Source organism: Melanostigma gelatinosum (genome assembly GCF_949748355.1).
Source record: "Melanostigma gelatinosum genome assembly, chromosome: 23".
NCBI lineage: Eukaryota > Metazoa > Chordata > Actinopteri > Perciformes > Zoarcidae > Melanostigma > Melanostigma gelatinosum.
In genome coordinates, this window is record NC_136656.1 from 8,535,343 (window position 1) to 8,557,601 (window position 22,259).

At 44.8% G+C, this 22,259-nt stretch overlaps 1 protein-coding gene across 4 annotated transcripts in view; it reads left to right on the forward strand.

Moving 5' to 3' along the window:
• Window positions 1–660: 660 nt before the first annotated feature.
• The window catches only part of LOC306796644 (receptor-type tyrosine-protein phosphatase delta), a 118,219-nt gene continuing 96,620 nt past the window's right edge, over window positions 661–22,259 (forward strand). For all 4 annotated transcript variants that reach the window (XM_079295690.1, XM_079295691.1, XM_079295693.1 and 1 more), the window contains exon 1: window positions 661–991. The gene's annotated coding sequence lies outside the window, so the exon portion shown is untranslated. The remainder of the gene's footprint in view (window positions 992–22,259) is intronic.

The following is a 22,259-nucleotide window of genomic DNA, read 5'->3' on the forward strand; positions in this document are numbered from 1 at the left end:
AAAATGCATCATGTGGTTTATATGATCTGATCCGAACTACATTCAGAAAAAAAGAGTGTTTTCAAAAGTCACTTGCTTGTCGTCTTGCAGACAGGCCTGACGAAGCATTTAGACTTTTTACAAACTGCCATCATAATGTAGTTATTTTTGCATCCTTTCTATCCGTTTACTGCAGTTGAATCCCCTAATAGCGTATTATGGAAAGTGCATTTTTTTCCTCAATTTTCTCAACCGTTTTATCTAAATTCCTCCACAATATTCGGTCTGTTACAGTTTATTTTCCTCCTTCATAATAACATAGCTGTAGCATAACTAACATACGCAGACATATGCGGTGTCACACATGCGCTCTGTTGTCACGGTTTACTGACTGGGGGAAAATAATGACATAGTCAGACCCAAACACTCACCCACACCCACGTAGCCATGTCCAAGTGCATATTTGCATATTCCTGTGGTGGACTTGGGGGGGGAGTTGATCCCAAAAAAATGGAAAAAAGTGGGACCTCGCTGTGTGACGTCACCTCTCTCTCTCTCTCTCTCTCGCTCTCTCTGGCAAAGATAGAGAGAGAGCGAGAGAGAGAGAGAGCGAGCGCGAGGGGCTGTGTGTCCCAGCCACGCCGCACTCTTCAAACACAAGCACAGTCTCGCCACGTTCAATTCAATGTAGCTCTAACAGAGCCCAGCGCAGACAGACCCGAACCCAGAGAATACATCACACACACGCTCCACGTGCGTGGGCTTTTTTTTTTTTAAAGTCCTATCGCCCCGAAGATCGTTTATGCGTTGGTGACGGACAACTCCGAGGAAAGAAACGAAATAAGAGCGAACAGACGTGGGGGAAAAAGACGGATTTCTTTCTTCCACGTTATTTCATTTCCCCCAGGACCAGACTGTCATTACTGGATGTAAAAAAGAAAAGAAACTTATCTTTGTACAGAAAAATAAAGGGAGAGAACGAGTTCCGAACTGACAGCACAATGGTGATAAGGTAAGCCTGTGAGTTTGGAGGCTGTGACAGTCGGCGCTGAAGTCGCTGCCGCAGTGATTTCAGGTGAAGTTGGTTCAAACATGTAATCTGTCAGCAGCGTTACCTGTTTGGACTGCCTTCACACTGCTGATGCACAGGCTACAGTGGATACGCTGTGTTGCGGGATGCAACCGTTTTATTTATGAGTCAGAAATTGTTTTATTCATAGTTTATTATAATGGATGCGCGCAGCCTTGGATACAGTAGCGCACTCGCGAGCCACATTTCATGATTTACAACGCCACGAATGGCATACAATACCACCGACAACGTGTTTATTATCTATTTTAAACACGCATCTGCACGGAAACTACATGGTCCAATGGGCAGGTGGAGTGTTTTCGTCACGGTGAGCGGTTTGCGCTGAGGTTTGGAGAGGCGATCTTGGCGTTAAAATCAGTGCATGTTTTCAATAATTCATCAAAACACATCACAATACACAGATTGCATTGCTTTAATATTACGCTTTGAAAAGGCTACAGTTGAATTGCTCGCCCTTTTGTTCTAAAACGTGACAAAAAAACAACAACAACCCGCCAGCAAAAGCAGTTATTTTCAGCCCAGCGTGCTGTAAATACAGTTCCTGAAGTGGACTCTTCATAGAGTTGTGGAAGCCTTTTCAGCGAACATCGTGGATCATTTTCAAAGAGCATTCCTGAAGCTCTCCAGAGATCTCTCATCTTATCGCTCGTATTTTTAGAACGCGTTTTATGTTCGCGGGGCTTAAAGTTGACTTTGCTTCTTGTCTCTTTTTTTTATTATTTTTTTAAAGAGCTCACATGTTTAATAAAAATTTTGTTTTAAAAAGCAGCAACGTCTCAGCGAGGCACGCAGGGAGCCAGTCAGTCACGCAGCATATTGTGTCAGTCAGGTGAAAGTGAGCGTTTCTTTCCAGCAGAGCAGTGTGCGCCACCTGCGCTCAGTGCGCCGGTTGGGCCACTAGGGGACTCGTTCTCCTCAGCCAGTGAGGGGAATGCAGTAGAGAGAGGCTTTCTAGGCACTATGGAAAACACTCTTAACATGAATAGGCATACTGGGTATGTATCCATTAGTTTGCTGAAAATTAAGATTTTTTTTTTTTTAAATCTGCAATTGATTTTTGGAGGCATTGTGGTGTAAAACAAAAGGCCTAAGAAAGTCTATCTGACCATATGCAAAGACCATATTGCCAAATGAAAACCCAGTGATTGAAGGCAGAGTATTCAAATGGCCAGTGTGTGTGTGTTTAAGCATGCAAAGTAGTGTGTGTGTGTGTGTGTGTCTGCTCAAGCAATTCCCAGTTTAAAGCCAGTAAGCACTTCCCAGCACCTCCACTGTCTCACATGTTTTACGGTTTCCCGGCTCAAACAATCAGCACTCGCCCCAATTGTGACACGCCGCACTGTTCGATTTCCAATTGTGCTGCTGCGACAGCGGGGCGCGAAAAAAGAGGAGGCGAAAGGGAATAAGGTGGCGCTCGCTCAAAGTGCTGCTATCCAAAGTCGCTGAAGGGGGCTAAGTGTCTCAGTCGAGGAAAAGCGGCACTGACGCGGCCATCTTCTCTCAAACCCCCATCCTCCACTTTGTGGCTTTTCTGAATCCTCCAAAATAACACGGAGCTTTCTGGGGAAAAATATTGCCGTACATTATGAACAGGTAATTCCTTATTACAGTGTTAAAGGAGTAACGAGTCAAGGTTTCACCATGTGTGCGCGTGCGAAGGCTACAAACTGTTTGTGGCACGCAAGCCATTAAATTGAAAGATGATATCAGGGTTTAGAAAATGCCGAGAAGGGAGTTCGGCCATCTTTGCGTGTCTGCCGATCTCCTGCTTTTTTTCTCGCCTGAAGCACATTCTGAAATCATATCCCACATTTCTGACAGTGTCTGGAAGGGACAGCGGGACTTTAAAGACTGAATGTTGGCGAAAAGGCAACAATGTCTTTCAGATGTCCTTTTTTTTTACTTCTCGAATGTGCACTCACCTGCGTAAGTGTTTATTTATCATTTGTTTTGGGTTAAATGTTAAGTTTATAGATATAAGCTCATTAACAGCATTACATTTCATGTAACAGGCATCTTTGAAGGACTGCGGGATCTTTTAACAATCCTTTATCAAAGTCCTTATTCGGCCAAGCCCTCTTACAAAGAAGTGTGCCTGCACCTCGCATTGTCTTAGCACAGTCAAGTAGCTCTGACTCACTGGTTTATTTTCAAGTGTGGACAAAAAGAGTTTGTGTGTGTGTTTCTGTGTGTGCCTACGCCTGTGTTGTGAGCACTACTTCAGGAATCCCAAGGCCAGGGCCCCTATTACGAGCGTGGAATGAGAAATCAACACTTACACCGCAAAAAATGGATACGTAAACACCGAGGCCACAATTATCAGGCGCCGTGGTGTTGCGAGCTGAAGGAGATGGAGTGCCAATAGGTCTGTTAGCAATCACCCCCCCCCCCCCTCACTGCCTGCCCTCTGTAATCCAGTGGGTGTATTCTAGCTTAGTTTGTGCCAGCACCAGTCCTTAACGATACCCACTGACTGGTCTGGCCGGCTGGCTAGCTGGCAGGGTGGGCGGTTGGCGGACGCAGGGGAAGTTTGACAGGGTAGCGGTCATGTTGGGAGGAGAGGACAAAAAGCAAAACCAAAAGGCAGGAGGGCAGCAAGGTGTATTCCCACGTGTCGCAGCGGTGTCGGCGTGTGCACTGTACGACACGCTGTACACGCGTGGGTCGATTGTGTACGTCACGCGGTTAAGTGCACCGACGGACATCAAGCGGTGCGTGCGCCTGTGCGTCGTGGGGGCCTTCCAGCCGACTACACGGCCTCTTCGCAGAGGCCAGCTTGATGCATTGTGACAAATGAGAAAGCAGTTTGATTTCGCACAACACTGAGCCGCACTCCAGCATAATGAAGTGATCATGACTTTACCCTTGGTTCACTTTGGCCCCGGTCCCGCTGTGTTTTTCCCCTCGATTCAATCGCTTCACTCACTTATTTACTTGGCAAGCATTTCCTCCCGTAACCTCTAGTACTGCATAACTAGCGTCAACGGTGGGTTGCTTGATAAAACCCACCGCTACGGGGCATTGGTTTTACACACAGGGGAGCGCGAGCAGTTTTTTTTATTGATATTCAAGTTGCCACTGGGTTGGAATAATAAGAAGCCTATTTTCACGCCCAGGCAAAATCACCTCTACTGTCCATCACGCTGTCAGGGCAGAACGCTGAGGCGTACATATTATTTGGCAGTGGGGGGGAACACAGGGCTGTAGCTGCACTTGTTCTTTACTGTGTGTCACCTCTTGTTTTCGCTCTGTCCTTTCTCATATTCTTTCTTTCGCTCCGTCTCAGATGAGTGTCATTAAAATGAAGTAAGAAAAAAGAAGTCCCATCCTTTCATACCGACGTCACAACGTGCATCTCTCTCAGTGAAATTGACTTGTATTGTATTTTAGTGTCACTTCCAACACGGTTCGACTTAGCGTTGGGTACAGCACCATCAGCAGGCTTTGCGGACAGGGGGAGTACCGACGTGTCGGAAACATGGAGGACTCATTTTCCGCCCCAGCTGTCCTTTGCTTGCAGATTGGGTTTCAGGGGTTATGATTGATGCCAAACGCCTGTAGCCAGTTGTGAAGACATACAGGGGGGGGGGGGGGGGGGGGGGGGGCTGGTATGGTTTTGGATCGGGGTCAGTGGCACTGGCAGACGATTGGAATTCTGCCCTTGACCTCCATTTTGGATCACCCCCCATCTGGCAACTAACAGTCTGTCACTATTAGCACTTTGAGGGAGTTAGTACTGATTAGAGGAAAACTAAAGAGAAGTGAAAGGTAATAACTCTGGTTTCAAATACCACAGGAATGAAAACGATGGGGTATATAAAGGTATGTTGGTAATATTTTTCAGGGCTTTCTGATTGTGTTGCAACCAAAAAACATTATTTCTTTTTATGCAGTTCCCATTGTCTCATTTTCGCTTGTCTTAATTTTTGGGAAAGGCTGGGAGCAGAATCCGCCGAGGTTCATTTGAATAACCTGTGGAATGAGGAAATAAAAGCTGGAGGAAGAAATAGAAGTGCTGGTCGGCTCTTTGCATTCATGTCACACATCTTTATCAAATTATTCCACAATAGCAGCCACACAAGTGATGGAATTTCAATTAAAGTATGACAGTTTCAGAATTTGTTTCTGCTTGCAAGAGAGCCAGTAGAGGTCGTGCGTCATGGGTTGGGAAGGGAGAGGGGGGGGGGGGGAGTGGACGACAGGGAGGGTCTCCTCCAGGAGACATATTTTCCAGTCCATATTCTCCATCTATCACCCCCAAGCCTCGATCAAAAGGGACTGACTTAGCTGAAACACTTTTGTTCAGAGGCACTCTGCGGTTAGAGCCTGGAGCTGGGCAAAAAAAAAAAAATGGGGCGTTATGATGAAGGTCTCTGCAACAAGACGTCAAAAACGGAGCCTTTAGCTGATAGGCTCTTACCAAGAACAAATATGCTCCCTGCTGTGCCAAATAGAAGGGTGCAAGAGATAAGTGCAAGGGAGGGGTGCACAGCTCAGGCTGGTGGCTACCTCGTAAACTGGGAAAGAGCAGCGTGTATATCTATGACCCTCTGGGACTGAAAATTATATGTATATATATATATATATATATATATATATATATATATATATATATATATATATATATATATATAAACACACACACACACACACACACACACTATGATAGAACAAATATAAGATTAGACAAAACATAGCGTTTGTTGCTGTAGCAGCTTTGCATGAAATAATTTGCGTAAGATGAACCTGAAATAGGATAATTTGTAGTTGTTGGCCATTTACATTTCCCCAGACTCCCGCTGGAATTGTCAAAGAGGAGAAAAATCCATTAAAAAGTGCAGTGACATTGCCACAAAGCAATTTCACGAATGAGGAATGCATTTAATAGTGGATGGATTTTTCATAATTTGGAAGTGTTTCCCCAATTCGTGCCATAATTCTTGAAGTGACACGTGTCATAATGGGATCCAGTGCCTCCACGCCGCTCACAGTCCGGCACCCACATGTCCCACAGGGAGGTGTTTCTAAACATGCATGGGTGTCTCACAAGCAAGCTGAGAAATACTGATTAACATCAGTATTTCCTAAATATTGGTTGTGTATCAACTCTCATTTATCCTCCCCGTTTTTGAATTCAAATTTAAAAAAAACCCTGCATCACTGCAAGGTTAGGAGTCAACGTTTAAATTCGGTGTAACCTCAACATTCCCTCTCTACTCAATCTGCAATTATAGCGAGCTGCTTTGAAGAAGCCAGGCGGAACTAAAATGACTTTTCATGTCCGGTATAATGACATGAACATGGAGAGAGCGAGGGCAAGAGAGATAGAGCAACAGAGGAGAGAGTGAAAAGAGACGGAGGGGAGGGGCAGAAGCAGAGCGAAAAGGGGGGACAATCATTGGATGAAAATGACTTAGGTCACCTCTGGTTCTGACTCGGCGGACCGAACCAACCACCTTTGCGTCCGTCATTCCACTCAGATGGATCTGCCACGCTTTTTTGGTCCTTTTCTTCCTTTCCTGTGCTGCTCGCTGAAACGTTCACCCTCTTGTCCCCGTGTGTCCATCTTTCCAGCCATTGGTCCCCATTCGTTTGCCATCAACGGAGGCTTAGCAGCTTTAAGGCGGATTACAAGATGAATAGCGCAGAGCGAGACGTCGTATATTCTCTTTAGGGTGGGCCACTACTGCCAAAGGCCAGAGCTGAGTGCCGTCACCTGGGCTAGCAGCTGGCTATCTTTTACACTTCCCTCGCTAATGAGGCCAGACAGTTGGGGCTGAAGTTATAGTGCGGGCGAGATGCTGTGTTGGTAATCTATTATTTCGACTGTCGTGGGGAGGCTGGTCTCAAGAATTTCATGCATGCATTTTGCAAAGCAAATGGTAGCCCGGGGGGAATACAGAGCTCTGTGTGGGAAAGCAAAAAAAAAGAAAATGAGCGAGTATTAGACTTTAATGAGAGTTTGCAGCGTTTCGTTGACCTGCCTATTTCAAACCTGCCAAGACCTGAAAGGAAAATTGTTGGTGTTTTGTCATTTTTTTCCTCACACTAGAATAGGAATGTTGCTCATACAGATGTGCTTCAGTGGTGCTAGCAACGCTGACAACTCCATCCGGAGCACGAGTCGCCTTTGTCTTTTTCATTCAGGGCTTCTTCCCGCCTTCCTTCCTTTCGTTCCTGGTTGTGATACTTTAGGCATGACAGATGACTGTTGTGCTTGCGTCTTCAAACAACAGACAGAAAAAAAAAACTGCTGTATTTTTCCATTCCCCTTTCATGTATATTTCAGGAAGTATTTCACAGGGGTTTCGGGGGGTTGCATCACACCGTTAGAGATAACACTGCACAGACGGGCCTTGTTTATATTTAGTCAGGCTAGAAAACGATGGCACACATGACCCCACCTATGTATTTATAGAAAAATACCAGCGTTTGATTCCTTTAAGGACCAGGGGTTGCCATGGCAGTTTTTTAAGTCGTGCATCTCCCAATAATTCAACCATATTTGACACCCAAACATAAGAGAAGCATCATGGCCTGGTACCAGTGACACAATCAGCAAATAAGGCATCGGTATCCAATAACTTTTACAGCCCCATGAACCAATTTGGCAATTAACTATATTTGGACCCGTGTATACGCATAACTACTCCAAGATGAGATGGCAACAGTTAAACATAGAGATGCAGTTTTAGCAAGAGCTTTTTAGCAGACTTAAGTTACTCTGAAATGAAGTTCATGCATCATGGCTCAAGATACCACAAATAGCTCAGAGTCATGGATGGCATAAATCAGCAACACATACCAAACCCCATGGAGTCACCAAGTTATTTATGACTCCACATGTAAGATCCACATCATGATCATTTAATGTTGATATTTGCACAGGCATGAAATAGGCCATGGGACAAAGAAAGGGGCCCGTAAGTCATGAGAGTTACAGCGAGAGAAAGTGGCATTGGCCCAATGAGAAGCATCTTCAATTACACGCCCGCAGACTGTATATATTAGACGTGAATCACTGTGATGTCACCCACTGGGTTGTGGACTGCTGTTTTGAAGCCTTGAGTTTAGCATGTTGCCCGTCACCATCTTGGTTTTTGGCACTTGACTTGACACGTGACTCGAGAGGGTGCAGCGTACAACGGACGCTGAATTAGAAGTTGTTAGGTGACCAAAATGTTACAATATAAATTTGTTAAACTGAAAACACACTGTGAAAGGGTTAAAGTTGTAAGATTAGAACACAGACAACTCCCAGACTGGACAACACCACGGTAGCAACTTGTCAATCGCAAGGTACCCTAAAGCATACCCTGCTTTATCGTCTGAATTGAAGAAGACTTGAGACCAGTGATTGAGACCATAAACTCTTGTTTACAAGGGTCATTTTCTCATGGACCATACGATCGTAGACCGGAGAAGTCTCTTCCTGCTGGCCATTTGAAAGAAGGCAAGTCTAAGGCACACACCCGCACAGCTTTTACAGATGCAAACTGTGGAGGATGCCATCGGCCATCCATCAAATCCCTAAAACCCACAGGCTGAGGTTAACTAGAATTTCCTGTGACCTCCAACACAAACATTTTACACCACATTTCTTATGCTGTTCAAGAGAAGTGAATGCCAGGTGTGGGGCAATGTAACCCAAGCTGCCACACTTATTCCTCCAACTAACCCCTACCTTGTCCTTGCATGTGTTCTCCTGTCGATCTGCCCTAAAGAAACATTCCATGAGAGATTTAGCGTCGCTGTAACTGGATCATGGCTTTTGTGTGTGTTTGACAGTGAGAAAGGGAGAGTTTTTGCGTGGGAATCGGAATGCTTGGGTATGGCCGTCTCTTTTTTCTTCCACTCTGTGACAGTTTAACACAACATGCTCCTTGGGTTACATGATGTAAGGCAACAAATAAGCCTGAGATCAGGTCCCCTAGGTAGCAATGGCTAATATGCAGTTTGGTTAAAGATCGGGTGGCAACATCTTAGGCGTGAGTGACGTATTTTGCAGGTGAGATTTTGCAAATAGAGGTTGTGGAATTAAATGAGGGGAAGAGAGAGAAAGGGATGGACACACACACACACACACACAAACATATGTTGAGCAGAACTAGGAGTTATGATTGGGATAAAAGAAGTAACTTAGATACATAAATGAATGGTTTGAAGGCAACTCAATCCCGACGGAAACCTCCGCTGCAGTTGAAACTGAGATTGACTGTGTAATGGCTTACTAGCTTTAAATGCCATCCATATTTGATGGGTTGCCTCAGGTCTAGACAAGAAAAAAGGCATAAATTACAGCAGGTTTTATTTTAAAAGTAATACTTCAGAAAGAAAGCTAATAAGCTCCAAAAAAAAACAAAATAATAATGTGTGGACAGATGGCAATTTAGCTGTTGATGCTGGCCGTCACACCTCAAGCTTCTAATACCGCATGTAAATTTTCCTTTTGCCACAGCGGATTTTCATTCCTGTGACAGCCCAAGAGGAGTGTGTGTGTGTGTGTGTGTTACAGTACTACGGCACTCTTTGTGTCACAGTCTACGGAAAGGTTCATTTGGCAGCCATGAAAAGACATTACAATACAATCCCTTCCTTCCCCTTCCTTCTGCTCTCTTCCCCCGTCTTCCCACCCTCTGCCGTTATTTGGAAACCTTCCAGACCGTCTATCGTGATAAGCCAAACACAAAGCTGCGAGGAGGATGTCCTGCGCTAGCTGCTAGCCATATTGTTGTCTTGCTCCTCCGCTCGGACTGCCAGCCTGCGAAACACTGCGCCAGGGAATTAACCTCTGCTGCCGTTTCTTTCATATTGTATGCATTTTTGTAACAGCCACTCCAACAGAGCCGCAAGGGGAAAAGCACCCGAAAATGTTGCCAATTTACTGACAGTTTCTCTCGAGCCTAACTGCATAAATACACAGCGAATGCGATAAACAGCTCAGTCTCCCTTGCTTGTGGCTGCCTCTGGTAAAGGGCATGACATTTATTTTTTTTAAAGACAAGTTAGTTGACGTGAGAGTGTGAAGTTAAATAAAGGAGAGTATAGTTCAGTGAATGGGACATTACTACGTTGTCACAGTTTGTGACCTTTCCCCATGTGTTCTGACGAGCCTGGGCTTCTCTGTCAAAATGGCCTACGCTGTTTGCAAGCGATTCCTCCCTTCCTGTCTTTTTTTTCTCCCCATATTTGCCATCTGCAGTGACTGCATGACGCCGCAGCTTCTGTCATCAGTGACAACGCTCTCACACACACACACACACACACAGAGGGACGAGACAAGAGAGTGTCGAGGAAGAAAGAGCGAGACGGAAGAGACGGGGGAAAAAGAGAGCTCACTTCATCCTTTAATTGTGTCTCTGAATGTCCCGGTGGACTTCATTACCCAGGCATCGGAAGAATTCTCACTTGTTTGCTCTTGGAGTGTTTGCAGTTCGTTTTATGTCTCTACAGCATCATAAAGTGCTTCAGTTGGGGTAGTCAACATGTCTCCGTAGCACAGAGCGAGGCATACTTCAAGCAGTCGGTAAATCCAAGGTTTGATTTTTTTTTTTTTTTTTTAAATTTTTGTTGAAAGACACGAGACAATATTAAGACAATACATAGACATAACAACAAGAGGATGACAAGAACAGTGGGATAAAAGCCAGCAAATATCATACAGTCAGTGTGTGTGTATGTGTGTGTGTGTGAGAATGTCCTTGAGCCTTTCGAGATGGAGGGAAAAAAATATATATATAACAACAATAATTTAAAAAACCAAACCAAAAAGGAAAAATGAAAAACAGGTAAGTATGTGTGCATATGGATGTTCATGTATGCATGTACGTGGGTTTCAATTGGTTGTCCGGCAAGAAAAACAAAACAGAAAACAAGAGTAAAAAAATACACAAAAAAAAAAAATATATATACACCGGTATATATGCTATACATATTTCAATATTAATAGAATGGGTGGTGTCACGTTTGCAGAAACATAGTGAGGGATGACCAGGTGGAATGGTGTTCTGTTGTATGTGATGGATGAGGTTAGATTTTCCATTGAAATATACTCTATCATTAAGTTTCTCCAGTGTGCGATGTGTGTGTTATTCCTTGATTTCCAGTTCATGAGGATAGTTTTCTTGGCGATAGTTCGGGCCACAAGGAGTAATTTGCGGTTTGTTTTACTCAGATGTATTGTTGAGATGTCTCCTAGTAAGCACAGTGAAGGGGATAAAGGGACGAGGCAGCCCAGGAAGACAGACAGTGACTCACTTATTTCTTCCCAAAAGTGATGAACTGGTGTGCAGTGCCAGGTGGCGTGAACAAAACTATCCGGGCTGTTTTGAGTGCAATGTGGACAGATATCTGACGTGAATCCCATTTGAAACATTTTTTGCCCGGTGTAATGAATTCTGTGAAGTATTTTATACTGTATTAGTTGTAAATTGGCATTTTTAGTCATGAAGTAGATGTTATTGCAGATTTGGTTCCAGAAATCAGCATCAGGAGTGATGGATAGGTCTGATTCCCATTTTCTTGATGGTATGGATGATGTTTTGTCACACTGATATTACTCTACATATTTTTGAGAAAAACTTTTTTGAAGAGGGGATATTAATTAATTCTGAGGTTGAGGGGGGCAGTTCTAGGTTAGTGGCCTTAATGTTAAGTTTGGATTGAAATCCAAGGGTTTCTTTGCAGTCAGGAAGTTGTGATGATCGTGTGATAAGCTAATGGGTCTGATGGATGCCCGCGGCAGGTCCACTGTGCCAATTTCTTTTACAGCTGCTCAATTGAAAGACATTTTCATGACACTTTAAATAATATATGTAAATTGGGGCCTTTTGTTTCGTTTAAGTGTATATAATAATCATATTTTAATTGTGTTAATATACTTTAAATGATAGCCTGGCTGGTTCACATGTGTCCATAGAAAATGTTTAAATATTCTAATTTTCATTTCATAAACTTTCATGTTTATGAAAATAACACCCTTTCCTTTACGATCCAAAGACAAATATTCGCTTCCGTATACCTTACCGGAGGACTGGAGGTAATTTTTGACTTCATTAAATCCGAGACTAAAAATCTACAGCTTCTCTGCATAAAAACACAGCAGGAGAGGTGATTATCCTTGGAAATTAGCTCACTCATTTAGAGCTGTGTGGATGCAGATGCCTCCGTTCAATGGAAGCCTATTATTCCAAACGACTCTCATTAAGCGTCGTGAAATAAGGCAAGCTGTGGAAGCGGTGAAATAAAATCTTTAGACTGGCTGTGCAGAACTCGGCAGCGGTGAGCGACGCCGTCTTCATTAAGGGCTCTGACGTCAGAAGTGAAACGCAGAAAATGACTCCGTGTGAAAGAAAAATTGTATGCAGCTGATTTCTACCTCTTAAACCTGAAAGAAGACTATTTAGTGTCTGTGCTCCGAGGCGGGGGAACCGACAATGCAGTCTGAGCTTAATGAGCGAGTTTACCTAATACTGAGGAGCATGAGTCACAGCTGATGTATGATTTCTGTATTTCAATATAGACCTGCTGATCACGAGCCACTTTTCCTGATTCGCCAAGCCCTCGCTGTGCTCACTTCTATGCGACACTAAAGCAAACAGATCACTCACACACTTTCACCACGGCCTCCGATACTGGCTCCCACTGACCCTTATGGGAATCCACATCCAGCCCATTGCCGTTTGCTGTTCCACAACAGAACACGTCCTCACTTGCACAAATAGATCTACGCCGCTTTCCTTGCAAGATCTATTTTTGGTCGTGTGGTCAATTGAGTGGTGGTTTTTGTAAAGCTATAAACTAAATGATATAACTATACTTTGATGAAACACAACGCTGGCGTCGATATTGGCATTCCTTACCAATCTTTAAATTCAATTTATCTGCATTTCATGGTTGAAAATGGCTCAATGGCTCAACAAATGGCTCAAACCCAGGGCAGGTTTGACGCAGGTCACTGTTACTCTGAAAGGGGTATCGCTGATGCAGGAAATAAAATATGAGATAATAAAACCAGACTACACACAAAATAAACCCATAAGTAATCGGTTTGATCTGTTCTCGACAAAACTCTCACAACCACTGTAACTATTCTGAATATTCCAGGACTGTACATTACGAGACAGCATAAACCAGTGCTGCACAGCAAAGCACCATGGGACCGTACAGCATCTGGGCTTCTTGGTTTCTTCCCAGGAACCATTTCAAGTGTTGGGGGAACAAGGGTGGAAGGGAGATTCGATGGACTCTTGTTCAATGAGGAAAAACACTGATGGGTCTCCCGGTTCCCAGTGGTCTCGACAACACAGCAGGTGTCCTTCATTTGCATCTCTCATGAGTTTACCTCCTCGCTCTCCCGGTTATTTATGACAATGGCCGCAGGTGGAAATCAGATGACTGTCAAATCGCCCTGATGTTTAACACGGTTCTATAACGTGCTGGCGAGCACACACACACACACACACAACAGACAGAATCTGTTTTTAGAATGTTTCCCACTTTATTACTGCCCTATGATAACCTCAGCCCATAGATTCATGTACTGTTTGGCCGGGGCCCTAAACATCAGTAGCCTGTATGAAGTGATGGAATGTACACATTAAAATTCGATCTCCTGCATCAGTACATCCCCGTGCTGGTCAGGACGGCAACTATAAATTTCGGGCCATTATTTTCGATTAACCACACTGACACCATGGCCCATCACATTTCTTCTCATTTTTACCCCCCCCCCCCCTGTCACAGTGGCGCCATATTTTCAGCGCCGTTTCATTTCAGATTGCCCTGAAGGACGATAACACAGACCAGCAAACCTCAGGACACAAGCCAGTGGGGAGATTTTATTCATGGCAGAGCTACGATAACAGTAGTTGTCTACGTCCTCAGTTGGTATCTCGATCTTCAGGCGCATCCTTTCCAGGGCCTGAAGAGCAGAAAGCGTCATAGATGGGTGCAAAGGGGCGTTGACTTGACAGTTTATCATTGATGTGATGGGGAAGTTTTATCTCATAAATAGTTGGCAAATAAATAAAAAATGAAATAAGCATCGTAGATTTAGAACCCCGATATGTTCAGATCAACAGAGGCAGTATGCATGTTCATTTTAATGTGCCAGATCTGACAACCTTGGAAGCTTATTAAACATAATATGCAGATAGGATGGAAACGGATATGGTCAGCTGCCAGTGGACATCGGGGACAGCAGATGCACAACACAAGAGGAGCAGATATATGACTTTATCAGTTGCTCGTTCTGTAAAATAATGTCCGGTGTCCCAAAGCAATAAACCACTGCCAGAGTTACACTGTTCTTAGAATTATCGTCGTTTCATTGCCCTCATTGTGAGGCCTTTACAATATGCACAGTCACCTACCGGTCATTGTCTTACTTCAGGTTTGAATATGGTCAGGGATAACGGATATGAAAATCATTGATATGGCTTGGAGCCAGAGCTCTATTGGAAAACAATGAGTTCAAAAGGGCAAAGCAGTAAACTGAATCTGTGAAAGCAAGTGCTAAGCTCTTGTTTTGACGGAAACAAATTGTTGTATCTGTGCAGAAACTCCTACTCCTAGCTCTTAATGAGTTTATTGGGAATCGATATCTCTCTCTCGTCCACTGGCACGTGACACTGAGGCCGTGACCCAAGAGGGACCCTTAGGCGGTGGAGTCGAGCGGGTCACTGAGGATTGGCAGTTGCTTGTTCATGCTTAGGCAGGCAGGAATGTCCCAGTTTCACCTGGGTATAAGACGGAGGCCGAACGTGTCTATTCGCTTAAATTAAGCGAATTCCTTTCATATTTTGCTCTCTCATATCCCTCATTTATTTCAAGGAGCTATTTTTGTGCCTATACGTTCTGCAGCGCATGCTGTCTGCTTTGGCTTGCGACCAATGCTCTTTGAAAGCAGACCTTCTCAAAGAGCTGGGTCTGCGACCCTGTCAAAATACTGCACAAAGCGCTAGAGTGCCTGTCATTCAAAATATCTCCGCGGAACCTCTCTTCCCTGTGATTCTGTTCGTATCCTGCTGACACGGATGTTTTTTGGGTTTTTTTTTTTTTTTTTTCAGGAAAATGGGGCCTCACGTTGGGTGTCAGAACAGTTGACCCCGCCCTGGCGAGCTCTCAGTCTTCCTGAGATGATTTTCTTCAGCCCCGCTCAGTAGAACAGCGGGGTGTGACGCGGGCCGACTCCATTGAGAAACCCATTCAGAGGCGCTAATCAAGGGTGCCGGATGTTTTTGAGTCACACTGCTGAGCCTCTGTATATTCAACCGTCAAATCAGTCTGCTAAAATCAGTTTTCTTTCTCTTTTCTGTAAACATGTGATTCAATTTGAGCTGGCCGGGAGCTTCGCTATCCCTTAAAAACAAGATATAGTCTTTCTACTGTGGTACATGTCAAACAAACTGTATATGCACATCATTCAAGGTCCTCTTTGTTATTATTTAGCCTGATGCAAAGCCGAACAAAAGGAGGGAGAGAAGGAAATGCAAATGAAAAAACAATTGGGCCAGGTGCCAGACTCAAGTCAAGCATGTGAGCTCAATAAAGCACACTGTATCGATTTGCGAGTTATTCATTATTTGTTTTGGATGTAGAGAAAGTTCTTTGGAAAATGATTTTCGTGTGCAGTTCAGACTCTGAAATATATGGTTTGACAGGTCATCAATGACCACAGCATATGATAGTAAATGGCCTGATATTGATTTATTGCCCGATGCCCCCCTCCTCTTCGCCGTGCCTAAAGCAAAAGCAAGCACAGGATATGATTTCTGTCCACTCTGCTTTCAAATGTGAAAATGAGGATTTATTCGGTCCCGGTGCTCGAGTGATGCTTTTAAGGGAGCGTGGATTTGACGAGATGAATGGAGATAGAGAAAGGATATACATCACACCGCACTTAACACCTCCCATGACAACAAACAACCTTGCAGGTGGTAATATGCAAGCGTCTCAAAATGCAAAAAAAATGGCAGCTTTGTTTACTGCATTCTAGATAAATGGCTGAGGCCCCGCTGCCACTCACAGATGGCACTTCCTTTGAGAAAAAAAAGAAAAATGGCAGCGCCAGTGACTCGTAATAATGCGTTGGCATGGCGGCAGCCATTTTGCACAACCTCCGGAGGCACTGATCGTCACAGAGAGGCGTTGGCATTGTCTTGGCACCGGCCCGACCTCGGGCCTGGAGTAGTAACTGATAGCCAAGCTGGAGCTTGTCAGGCCTGACGCCTACCACTTCTGACATCTGTCCACGCCATCTCTCTTCCCCCGTCTGTAGCGGGCCTCGGAACACTGACCTTGGGATCTCTCTCACTGCTCCGGACCTCCCTTCCGCTCCTTCTACGTCCTCATTTGGCACTGGCTTCCGCCGTGTGTCGCTTCGAGGCTATCATTTACCCTTTTAGACCTTTGCTTTGTGGTCACCGATGACTTGCAAGTCAATGTTCAAGCACTTACAAGTCCCCTGCCTTATTTGGATTCCTGCGTGTATGTAATAAAATCATTAAGGTTTATTAAAGATTTATTTATGTTAAATATGTATTTCAAATTGATATGTTCCCACGGGAAGAAATGTTGTGCAAGTACAAAAAAATGGAAGAAAAACAGATAATTAATTAAAGATAATTATGTAAGACGAAAGAAAAAAATAAAGACAAGCCGCCACGCACAGCGTAGCGTTAACAGGCTGGCAGGAAATGCTGAAAATGATGTGTTGTGAGGGAGTGCTGCTGCCGCCGGAGTACCGTGTTGCTGTTCGACAGCCTAAAGCAAGGGTCAGCGTGGCCAGCACATCCAGACTCACATATGCCACATATGGCATCCTGAGTCCAATCTGTGTTACGGCTGACAAGAAGAATATGCTGATCACTCAGCTGTCGCATATGTCGAGGGCCTACCAGTTTAGAAGCGAACCATTTCTTTGTGCGAGAACCAACACCAACCCCCGTATTTTAGCAAGTCAAAGGGGGTCTTGAGAGTTTGTGTGTTTGCACGAAGCAGCTGAGATATTAAAAGCGCTAGTTAGACTCCCACATTGCTTGCAATCATGCATCCTTTTGGCTGAATAGGGGTTTTTTCTGCCACTGAGTCACCACTTGACTCAAAATCCACAAATCGTTTGCATTGACAGCAGAGTGTATTGCATTTTCCCGGGTTACGTTGCACATCTTTTTACATTACGCTACTGTGTGACTCATCGACAGCCCTCACCCCTGGCCTCCCTTATGAGGTAATTAAGCTCCTGGTTGTTTGTTTAGCTGTCTGCATGTGTGTCCTGTATAAAACACAGGGGGGGCATATGTTCTTCCTGCCATAAAGCCATTTGAAACAGCGGGACATGAGTGGTGAGGAGGGGTCGACTGTGTATGTGTGTGTGAGTGTGTGCTCTAATTAGGCAGGCAGAAGTGTATTAGCCTCACTGGGCAACAGCCAGCTGGGAGCATCTGGAGTTGTCTCTCATACTCACAAACTTCCCACCCACACACATACTTGTCCACACGCACACACAAAATTAGAAAAGAATATCTGTGGAACAGCAGTGTGATAAGAGAGCGCAGGTCAGGCATGACGGGTCGTATGCGGCAGCTATTTAAGTCACATTTCAAGCCTCTCTCACATCACAGCCCCCCCCCCCCCCCCCCGTCTGGAGTCCTCACGTCTCTCTCGAAGCTGGAATGCCAACAGCAGAGAGGGGAGGACCTCATCCATTCCCAACTTCTGCACTCCCAAAGGCGCATCAAAGCTGTTTGTAGGGCCAAAAATAATTTAGTTTCAAAGTGGGGTCAATATCTAAAATAATCCTCACAGCCTCCTGCAATCCATCTGGCACATGAGATGGATATTTTGCCTTTTTATGGTTGCCGTTTGGCAAATAAAAGAACGAAATACTCCAAAGTTGTGAAACTTTAGCAGCCCCTGCTAAATAAACAGTAGAGTTTTCTCTTGTTCATATCAATGGCATACTTCAGCTGCTCCCACTCGCTGCATTCCCTTTCACGTCCAACTCGGGCTCCTGCGTAGGGGCACTCTCACCATTGTACAAGATACAGCACTTCCTGTGCATCACCTAAAATGTATTAAAAGAAATACAGCTGTCACACACTGTAGAGGGGGGGGGGGGGGGGAACTGAAACACTGAGTTGGCACTCTCAGTATTTATCCAATACAGAGAGCTCAGTGAGCCAGCTGAAATAGTGTTTCTCTGTGCTATTGATTAGCTGGTTATGCCATGAAAAGCCTGGGACAAGACGGCCACTGAGCTCCCTTCCTCTGGCTTAAGCTATAGTGTGTCTGCTCTCTCACTTTTCTCTCTCGCTCACACTTTTATGGGCCTTTTTTTCCCCTCCTCCATCCATCCCAATCCTCTCTGTGTACTGTATTTGTTGCCCTCATTCTTGTGCTATTCTTGCGTGTTTTACTATTCCGCTCACGGAGGAAAAAAAGCCCCGGCAAGCCGCTTGCCGAGTTAGATCACAGGAGCCCAGCTGTTCACAGTCAAGGGGCGCTTCTTTTATTAGCCGCGAGTAGGCCGACCCGGTGGGGCAGTGAGAGGGAGAAAGGGTGGGTGGCAGGAGGAGGAGCAAGGGTAGAATGTGGGGGGGGGCACAGATTTCCCAGCTGTTAGTCCACAAGCTCTGCCCTCCTGTCAGAGATTAAGTAGACCAGCGGGAACGCTAGCACGTACACAGCGGCGAGACAAGACAGCTGACAGAAAATGGATTGAGATCGTCCTCCTCGAGGGTGATATGGCTGCGTAGGAGCGACCGAGCTCTTTAAGTTCTTTGTTGGCTGAGGACTGCACCACTGGAATGTGCAGTGGGATAAGGGACAAGCGGGCAAGTCCTTAATACCCCTACAAATCCCCCACTGTGCCTTGCGTCCCTTTTTATTTCCCCCTACCATCTCACAAACCCATCCCGCCTTACCGTCTATGGAGGACTGTTTTACTAGTGAGCCAGTTTTCTGGAGGGACACAAAGGACCCGAGTGTAAAATTATATTTCGAGCTATATAACTGGACCTCCATAGTGCAATTTTTACGATATTATTTTCATTAAGATTGCAGGGATTTCAGTCTTTGTTGTGCCTCTCTTCTCCAATTCTAACCACTGTGGAAACAAAACCACTCAAAAGAAGTGGCAGCAATGAGAGCAGCACAGAGTGCTCCCATTTTGTATGATTAAATTCACTGTGACAAGCAAGCATGCTGTGTTTTGGCAAAGCACGGTGCAGCGGGAACCCGGAAAACCTTCGCCCCACTTGAGATGTTTAAAAGACCTGACTGGAGATTTGAGAAGGGGTCTCCGGCAGGACTTTGCCTAAACTCCCTTTTGCACGTTAATTGCTCAAGATGTCTGGATTGCATTTGCATATTCATGAGAAATGGGTGTCACAGTGATTAAGTTAACTGGGAGACAGTTCTTCAGAGCGTGGATAAAAAAAGGCATATGAAAGCCAAAAAGACAAACTGTAACTTTTTTAACATATCTGCTTTATCCTTGTTCACCTGGTGAAGTTTAGTTCAGAACTTGCCTTCAGCAAGACGGACTGATATTTGATGAATCAGGTCAGAAGATGGCCCAGTAGCTGCTAAGATGGTAAAAATGACAAACCTCAAAACATACAGGTTGTCAACTTCTCCTGTACGCATACAATAACTGACACAAAGATAAATCCAGAGCATGAGCAGTCAGGAAATATATTTTTGCGTTTAATAAACATGGAGCCAATATGGACTTCATTACTAAGTGCTTGAGACCAACGTAGCTCAGTGGCCCCCAGACAAGTAATTAGAGTTCAGACTGAGACCTGACTCAGTCATTATCCCAGCAAAAATACAACCTTTTCAGGTCACATCATTTTGTTTGCAGCAGTAAAACAAGTTTATTTCTGCATTGAGCCACCATTATACTAGGCCCACTCCACTCGCCAGCATTTTATGGAGCACAGAGTGATTGGGGGCGACTCAGAGATTCCATAAAAAAAGTGGTAACACAATTGGCTCAAAGCAAGGTAACCGCGTGAGCGCAACACATTTTGTGTGGAATTTTTTGCTCGATTATAGAGTATTTTTATACGCCAGTGTATGCGACGCATCTGTGGAATACTTTTCATCCTTCCTAATTTAACAAGCGTCTCCTGAGTGAAGCCCCAAATGACAGCACACAATTCTTTACAGGCCCCTTAAGAGCTAATCAGCCATCTTGCAATGAAACACTGGAGTTTATATTGGGCCTTCTCACACAATAGTCCCAGTGTACGCTTGTCGTTGGGCTGAAAGTTCTTGGCAAGAATGAAACTCATCTTGTTGCTGTCTTGGTGATAACCGAGTGCAGACAGGACGGGAAAAAGGCCATAATCTGACGACATGAATTAGGTCTAATGAACGTTTTGCAACTGCAGACTGGACGGTGGTCAGAAGTTTGTCATAAAAATGGGAAAAACGCACCTAAGAAAATTGACCTTGTAATGTGAAATCAGCTGTGAATGTTCAAATAATCTCCCCTGAATCAGCAAAATATCTTGTAAATATTATGCCTATAACTGTCTGTCTCAGGGACACCGTTTGCAGTGCTCCATTAGGTTGGATCTGTTTTCAGTTGGAATTGTAGGACAAAGACACACACACTATAGTCTGTGCCAGTGTTTTGTTGAGCTTGAATTAAACTGTTGTACTGTTGTTGTATTGACCGTTTTGACAATATGTTGGTACACCGATGATTATATAATGACTCTACTCAACGACAGGTATTTATAGTATACACAACAGATTTTTATCCATACACCAACCTATGAGCAGATGAAAGAGATAAAAAACAGAATAATGCCACTCAAGCTTTTGGTGACTCAATTCATTGAGTGATTCATATGGTGATTCATATAGAATTTATAATCCCTTTGGATCAAAAGGGCTTCCTCTTGTTCCTCCCAAAAGGCATCACTTGATAGAGGATACGTGGGAGAATCGCGCTCAAACGCTGACTTTCAGCATGAGATGCAGGTTGTACTTTCAAAGACTAAGCACTTCATCAAACACACGACCGAAGCGGAAGGAGAGGATGACCCCACTCACATATACGCAACACGACTGGCACCACTGCCAATTTATCACACGTAATTTCCTCAGCTCTTGACCTTTGACCCCTCCCTAGGGCTGTGTTTGTATTGAGGGCAACCTGCCACTGTCTGAACTGTCTGTCTGAAGCCTCCCTAGAGGGACACAGCGGTGTTTGCAGGAGAAATATCCTGCTTAAGCCACTGACGGTAAATCCACCCTTGTGCCCAGCATGTGTTGCTGTCCCCGTGTGTACGTCTATCATTGTCTTCTCAGCCCTCTGGTGCTTTATGCATGCTGCTCATTAGCCAGACAATGGGTACCTTCCGATGAAATGCCGTTCAGGTCAACACGTCAGCAAACCCGTGGGATGAAAGAAGGGAGGGTGGCAGCAGAAAGTGGTGTGCTTTGAAAGAAAGAGGAGGCTGGAACAAAAGGAAAGAGAGGCGAATGACAGATCCTATGGATAGCTCAAAAACAAAAGAGATGTCAACCAATGAGGAGGGGTTTGCATGTTTTTCATAACAATACCTGAATAAAGAATCAGCAAGCCCACAGTTCAACCCAGCAACCTGCCTACAAGCAAGCCCAACGAGTCAGATTGTCCCAACCTCTTGTGCTTGTGAGACCCAGTAGAACAAGCACACTGCTGCATGCACGCACCAGCCGCACCGCCACAGCGCTAACTGAGGCACGAGCTCCATCCAGTGTGTGCCGGCTCCCCTCCCCTTACATCACTGCGTCTGGAGGCGGAAGGTGGGGAGGGTTACAAGATTAATGATGGTGCTAACCGCGTATTTATCATCCGACTGGAGAGTAATGCGACACCTTTCTAATCTGAATATATTTCATTGGGCTGTTATGGCACTCAGCCCTGGGCCCCCATGTATGTGTGTGTGTTGCGGGTGTGTGCGTCACGGGAAGTGTATTTGAAAGTTAATCATATCTGATCAAATTTGTGCATGAGAACGCGTGTGCTCGTAAAGGCATGCAAGTACTGCGATACCTACCAGCCGCCATAAACGCTCACACTATCTACCCCTGTGGTAATTAGATAATGATGAAGTTCCTCTTTCCAGCACGTTGGGGCCTCGCTCCCCCAGATCCTCTCCTCTGATTCCCAGCTGCCTTA